At 46.4% G+C, this 6656-nt stretch overlaps 1 long non-coding RNA gene across 1 annotated transcript; it reads left to right on the top strand.

Moving 5' to 3' along the window:
• The first annotated feature begins 1027 nt into the window (after positions 1–1027).
• LOC148004160 (uncharacterized) lies at positions 1028–5466 on the top strand. Its single transcript, XR_015628215.1, has 3 exons — positions 1028–1264; positions 1541–1628; positions 2226–5466. It is a non-coding gene; the product is annotated as an uncharacterized LOC148004160 (long non-coding RNA).
• Positions 5467–6656: the final 1190 nt, after the last annotated feature.

Raw genomic sequence — 6656 nt, 5'->3', positions numbered from 1 at the left:
GTTCATTAGATTAAATTGGTTAGTGTTCTTCAAGTTACCCAATGACCCATAACCGCTCCAATTTTGTGTGCTTGTGTTTACTGTGCTAAGAGGGGATTCTCTCCATTCCTTCTCTCAGCTCCATGGTTTTAATTGTCTGTCACCTGAGATGCTGTTCTCCAGTGCACAGACCCCGGGGAACTGTTAATCTCCTCTGAGGAGCCCTCCCCTGTATGTTCTTCCTTTCCTTTGTCACTCCAAAGTCTACTTCTTCTCACTGCTTTTGGACTGCTTTCCTTTTGACTATTGTTTATGTAACTTTGTCTTTCAAGCAACCCAAACTGACCTCAAACTTCCAACCCTCCCGCCCTAAGTTTGAGGTTAATTTGATAGCCTCTCCTCTTGCTCTCCCACTAGTGGTTAACTGTGGCTACTGTTACTCTCTGTGCAAGCCTTGTAGAAGCTGAGTGTGGGTGTGGCTCACTGCGCTCACTCACTCACACTTCTGGGTGCTGCTGGCCCAGCCTCCTAAGGGTCTATGTTTTTGATCTCAGAAGGTGGAGTTTCCATAGTATTTCTGTCCTTTCCATCTCCGGTGTGCCTGGGACAGAGTTCCTGCCTCACCTAAGGACAAAGGTGTCAATTTTTATTTTTTCATGCCTCGAGAGCAGAGACAGTCTTGGTGCCTGCTTCCTCTGCAGCAGCCTAGGGAGCCCACTGTTTTGGCAACTACACTAGGGAACCAGTGAGGTGTGGTGCCCATGCCGCAGTACAGTGTATGTGTGCTAATACCCAGTAGTGCTCCTGGCCTCCCAGCCTTTCTCCTGCAAAGCCAGGAAAGGCCCTCAGACAAGAGCTCACAGAAAGGGCACAGTCTTGCCCTGCCCCCACATTTCCTGCCCAGGAGAACAGCTGGTCTTGTCTTTCCTCAGGAAGAGCTTGCCACTGGAATTCAGTTTCTAACTTGCCTCTGACCTCAACTCTGACAGCTTTACTAAATCATGCATTCATAACGTTATCTGCCCCTTCCTGTTGGAATGTAACCGACAATTCTCCTGTGGCTTTCCACAGGCTAAGGACAGAGTTTTCACATATGTAAAGAATCAAAGGGTTTTCTAAACACCACGAATCCTTTGCCTGACTCCTGACACCCTCCAAGGCAGCGTCCCCAGCTAACAGTGTCTCACGGTTTCTTCACTTCTTGGCAGCTTGTGTCATAGTTGCTTCCTCTCAAGTGACTGGCTGCCACCACCTCCATGCATTGCACTGCGCCAGTACCACCCAGGTATGTCACCATCCACAGTCAACCCCCACCCCTTCTCTTTCCTATCATACTCTCATCCCATCTATCACTTTGACTCAAGTTTCAAAACATAACGGTTCTTTTTAAAACTAAAAATGGACTCACCAGATGGCCCAGCATTTGCAGTGCCTCCTATTTGTCCCAGAGAAAATGACATTTATTTTCCCAGCGGGACCTGTATACGAATGCTCATAGCAGCTTTATTTGTAATAGCCCCCAATAAGTAAAACACTCAGATGTTTTCCCAATTGTACGTAGGTCGCCACTCTGGTTCATCCACATCCCAGACTGCTACTCAACAATGAAGAATGAACTCAGCTCCGGTGGGCGGACCTCCTGAGAAAAGGTATCTAAAGGAAATTGTATCAAAGGATACTGAGAGAAGGAACCTATTTGTATGCCAATGGGGTGAAAGGACAGATTCACAGACACAGGCGAGTTGCTCTCAGGGGCTGGGAATAGGAGAGACTCTGATAACCCTACACGGGCAGCCTGAGGGAGCTGGCGAATGTGTGTTTGCAGCTCCTGGATACTTGTGTGACGTGACTGACTGCACAGGCCAAACGAGCACTGTCATTTCCAACAAACCACCTTCTGAGTCTGACTGCCCATCAGTTCCATTCGAATGCTAACTACCTGGAGATAGCTTCCAGCTTTGAGGTCTTTTTTTTTAAGCTTTATTTATTTATTATATATAAGCACATTGTAACTATCTTCAGACACAGCAGAAGAGGACTTCAGATCTCATTCCAGATGGCTGTGAGCCACCATGTGGTTGCTGGGATTTGAACTCAAGACCTCTGGAAGAGCAGTCCGTGTTCTTAACCACTGAGCCATCTCTCCAGCCCCCAAGTTCTAGCTTTAAACACGTCTTCCTGGTGAGCATCCTGCATGCTGTCACTTCATTCCCTTAAATAGCCACTTTGTTAATTTAAACTTCCAGTGCGAAGAGGCTGCTTATGGATAAGCAAAGGCACTCCTGGGTTTGAAGAGCTCTGTCCCAGGATCTGGGAACAGAGGCCAGACGTGGACAGACGCTTCTTGCCTTCGGATTGTGTGTGCACTCCTAACGGCTGAGCCCTCTCTCCAGCTTCCTGCACCAGCTCCTTGCTTCCGATTTGAGGACAACCCCTCTGAACTCTGCAGCCTCTCCAGCCCTTTCTTGGCCCTTCTGTAAACTGTGCATTTGCATATTGTTTCGTGAAGCGTTAGTGTGTGATCTGAGAGTTAATATTAGTAATGAGGAGGCTGGGGAGTGGGCTCAGTAGGTAAAGGTGATTGCCACCAAGAATGAGGACCCGAGTTTGACCCAACCCCATGTGGTAGGAGAGGATGGACTTCCACAAGCTGTCTTCTACACTCTACACTGCACAGTGTGGCATATGCAAGGGCGCACACACGGAGATTAAATAAGCAAGTAAATGGAATATCAATAAGTAAGTTTGGAACAAAAGAGCTCCTGCTTGCCAGTGGCTGGCTATAAAGGGCAACTGGGACTATTTTGCTAATCACAACCAATAAAACCATGTAGCTTGTGAATTTATTGGTTCCCCAATAAATTCTGACACCGTGGAAAGGCAAACATATCTGTTTCTGACATAACATAGTCACAACGGGGACATATCTGTCTTTCTCTGGCTGGTCCTAACTTGAGGCAAAGACACGAGAGATCTGTCAGTTACCAACACGGCCCCAGCCACCAGGTTCCTGACTCAGCGGTTTTGTTTCCTGAGTTGTTGCTTGGTCTCTCCATTTGGCTTCCTAGAGTCTTGGCTGACAGCAGGCTGGCTTCTTGGCTGTTGACCGTGACAAGGGGAGTGGTTTCCTGGGCAAGCGGCTCAGGCTGTGCGGCAGAGTTCTACTTTACATATTGCCCCATTATTTGTTCAGTCTCTCCAGAGCATCTTCAGAATCTCCCAGTGTATACCCAGTGGCCTCCCATGTTCCCCTGACCCAGTCCCACTTCCCCTCTGGCCTCCTTTGCCATTTTCTGCCCCTTTCCATTCTGACCATGCAGACTTCTTGCTGCTCTGGAATGCCCCGGGCCCTCTTCCAAGACACTTTCAGCCTTTAACACTATTGCTCATGTCTAGTTTTCCCAACGACAATGAAATTTCCACAGGATTTACATCTTAGTTGAGCTGGTTCACCATTTTAACAGTGCCCCCTAGAACACTGCCTTACCCAGAAAAAAAGTCAGTGCCTAGTAAAACGTTTACTTTTCTATATATCAACTATACATAGTGGGTTTCACTATGACACTTCCATATATATAAATGGCATATCTCAGTCACAGTCACCCTCCATCAAGGTTAGCATTTTGTCTAATTACCCGGCCAGGTGTGCCTGACTCACTATAAAAGGGGTTACTTGCCCCCTCCTCTCTTTCTTGGTCTTGCCTTCCTGCTCCTGCTCTGTCCCCTCACCCCTTCCAGCCTGTCTCCCCATTCTCTTCTCCCCTCTCTCTCCACGTGTTCATGGCCGGCCTCTACTCCACTACTTGTCCTCCTCCTCTTTCTCCTCTTTCTCCTCCTCCTCTTCCTCCTCTTATTTTTCTTCTTCTTCCTCTCTTTCTCTGCCTTTCTCTGCCTCTACTGCCCTCTTAACTCCCCTCCCCATGCCCTGAATAAACTCTATTCTATACTATACTATACTCTATTCTACACTGTCTTCTGGCTGGTCCCTCAGGGGGAAGGGATGCCTCAGTATGGACCCACTGAGGCACCCTCTTCCCCCATACTTTACCACACACACCCAAATATATTCCTTCTCTCTTTATCTTTTTATCAATTACCCTCTTGTCCTGTTTCCACTCCGCTAATCTTTCTGGTTTTTCTGGTTTTTCCCAACTAACACTCCTTTTACTTTCATGTGTGTGTGTGTGTGTGTGTGTGTGTGTGTGTGTGTGTGTGTGTGTGTGTGAGAGAGAGAGAGAGAGAGAGAGAGAGAGAGAGAGAGAGAGAGAAACAGAGAGAAAGATTGGGTTACATCAGAGTTATTTCTAAGAAGGTGAGTAAAAAAGTAGGGTCCCACAAGTCCCTTCCTCTCCCATGACAGGGTGCTGACAGGCCCAAACCTGCACAAGTCTTGTGCAGGTAACCACACTGCTGTAAGCAATGAAGGGGATGATGCTATTGTTCCATTTATGGCCGAACATTCAACGGTCACTTTATTCTCTGCACTTTGACCAGTCATCAGTCTCTACGGTCACTCCTGACTAATACAAAGAGGTTCTGACAAAGTTGACAGCGGCACCCTTCTATGGACATAAGCAGAGTTATTTAGAAGGGCATCTGACAGGCTCCTCATATCCATTTAGCAAAACAGCAGTAGTTTTCCCAGCCATTGACATGGCCAAACCAGGTAATAAGTGGCTGAATGACGGTGCCCTGAATATGGTTAATAAAACAACTGATTTTTGTGGGATGTGTAAGAGTACACCAGGCACCGAGTTGTCCTTATCTAGGGTCTACTTTTTATTTTTACCTTTTAAAGATTTATTTTTTTTTCTTTTTTTCGGAGCTGGGGACCGAACCCAGGGCCTTGCGCTTGCTCTACCACTGAGCTAAATCCCCAACCCCAGATTTATTATTTTTTTTATGTGATGTTTATATGTGTGAGACTGTGGGCATCACATGCACGCAGGAGCCCAAGAGGCCAGAAGAGGGCGCCAGATCCCCGGAATAGGAGTTAGTAAACAGTTGTGTGTTGCCATGTGGTTGCTAGGAACCAAACCAGGTTCTCTACAAGAGCTGCAGGGGCTCTTAACTGCTCGGCCACTTTCATTCCAGCCTTTTATTCAGACAGAGTCTCATTCACTGCATCGCTCTGGCTAGCCTAGAACTTGCTATGTAGACCAAGCCTCCAAACCCTGAGATTCATCTGCCTCTGCCTCCTGAGTGCTGGGATTAAAGGCGTGCCCCACCATAATCTGCCCCACTTTTATTTTTTATGGTTTTCCTAACAGGTTCTCCCCCAGGGACATGCACAGAGCCCTTGGGAGGTTTCAGGGACCCAAATAAATGGTTAAAACCTAAGACATAGGCTTGATTGTAAAGTGGAAAAAAACTAGAGAAAATATAAATTAATTAATATTTAATCAAGTGTTTATAAGATGCCAACCATGATTAATGTATGTCATTAATTTCATGTCAGCTTCTTTCATTATTAAATGTAGCAATCATGATTTGCATTGTATTTAGAAATGATTTGTAGGGTTAGAAGTTTTTTTTTTTTTTTAACTCTGTGAACACGTCAGAACCTAAGGAAGCGTAGAACTGCTCTTAGCCTGATCATTCCCACAGAAAACCCACAAAATTCACATTGTATTGTCTTACAGGATGTTACATTTGACAGAGGAATCCTCACAGCACACAGAGAGGTAGCTTTTGTTATAAATAGTCCACTTCTGAGATATAATCCACAACCTGCAGTTTCTCGACTGTACTAGTCAACATTGCCCAGTATCTCCTGGCTAACTTCGTGGTCACTTCCGTTTCTACCCTCAGCCCCACCAAATCCAACCAGGCCCAGGTGTAGCAGGGATTGTTTGTTATTAAGATGGGAGGGAAGTGATCAGGCCAGGTGAACACTCCTGGGTTTCTATATTTTCCCTCCACAGAAGTACCTCCTTATCCTTAAAACCTTCATCCTCCAAAGCTGAATCTGAAAGAAAATCTGTTGTTACTCAAGCACCACTAGATGGCGCCACACACTACAGACTGGTTTCTTCAGGTTTCCTTTGGCAATCAGACCCCAAAGCAGAAGGCAGGGGGACTGCTGGGTGTCCCTCTCTAGTTTTTTCTCTTCTAGATGACTCTGGCCACTCCAGGGTGACTCTCAGGCTTTATTTTCACCTCGGTGGCAAGCCTAGGGCTTTGGGTACACACAGGGTCTAAAGCCAGTTAGGTGCTACAAGGCCAGTTTCCAGTTATCTTCCTCTTCCTCCTCCGCCATTTTTCTTCTGTGCTACCTCTGTATCTCTCTGTCTCCCCTCCTTCCTTTCTCAACACATGCAAATTACTCTTTTCGAATATGTATGCACCTGGGGGGAAATGTGTGAGGGTGCACAAATATAGTCAACACTGAATGCCTTCCTAAATCCTTCTCCACCTTCATTACTGAGGCAGGGATTCACTGAGCCCAGAATTTGCCAATTCTGGCAGGTCTAGGGATCATGTTTCTATAATTACAGATGGTCTCCACCCATACTTGCCCAGTTTTTTGTTTGTTTGCTTGCTTTTTATTGAGTGACACTGTCACTGTCTTCAGACACACCAGAAGAGGGCAACAGATCCCATTACAGATGATTGTGAGCCACCATGTGGTTGCTGGGAATTGAACTCAGGACTCTGGAAGATGAGTCAATGCTCTT

Source organism: Rattus norvegicus, chromosome 8 (assembly GCF_021556685.1).
Source record: "Rattus norvegicus strain SHRSP/BbbUtx chromosome 8, alternate assembly SHRSP_T2T, whole genome shotgun sequence".
NCBI classification, from domain to species: domain Eukaryota; kingdom Metazoa; phylum Chordata; class Mammalia; order Rodentia; family Muridae; genus Rattus; species Rattus norvegicus.
Note: the sequence above shows the minus strand (reverse complement) of the source record. Positions and strands in the feature narration are given on the sequence as shown.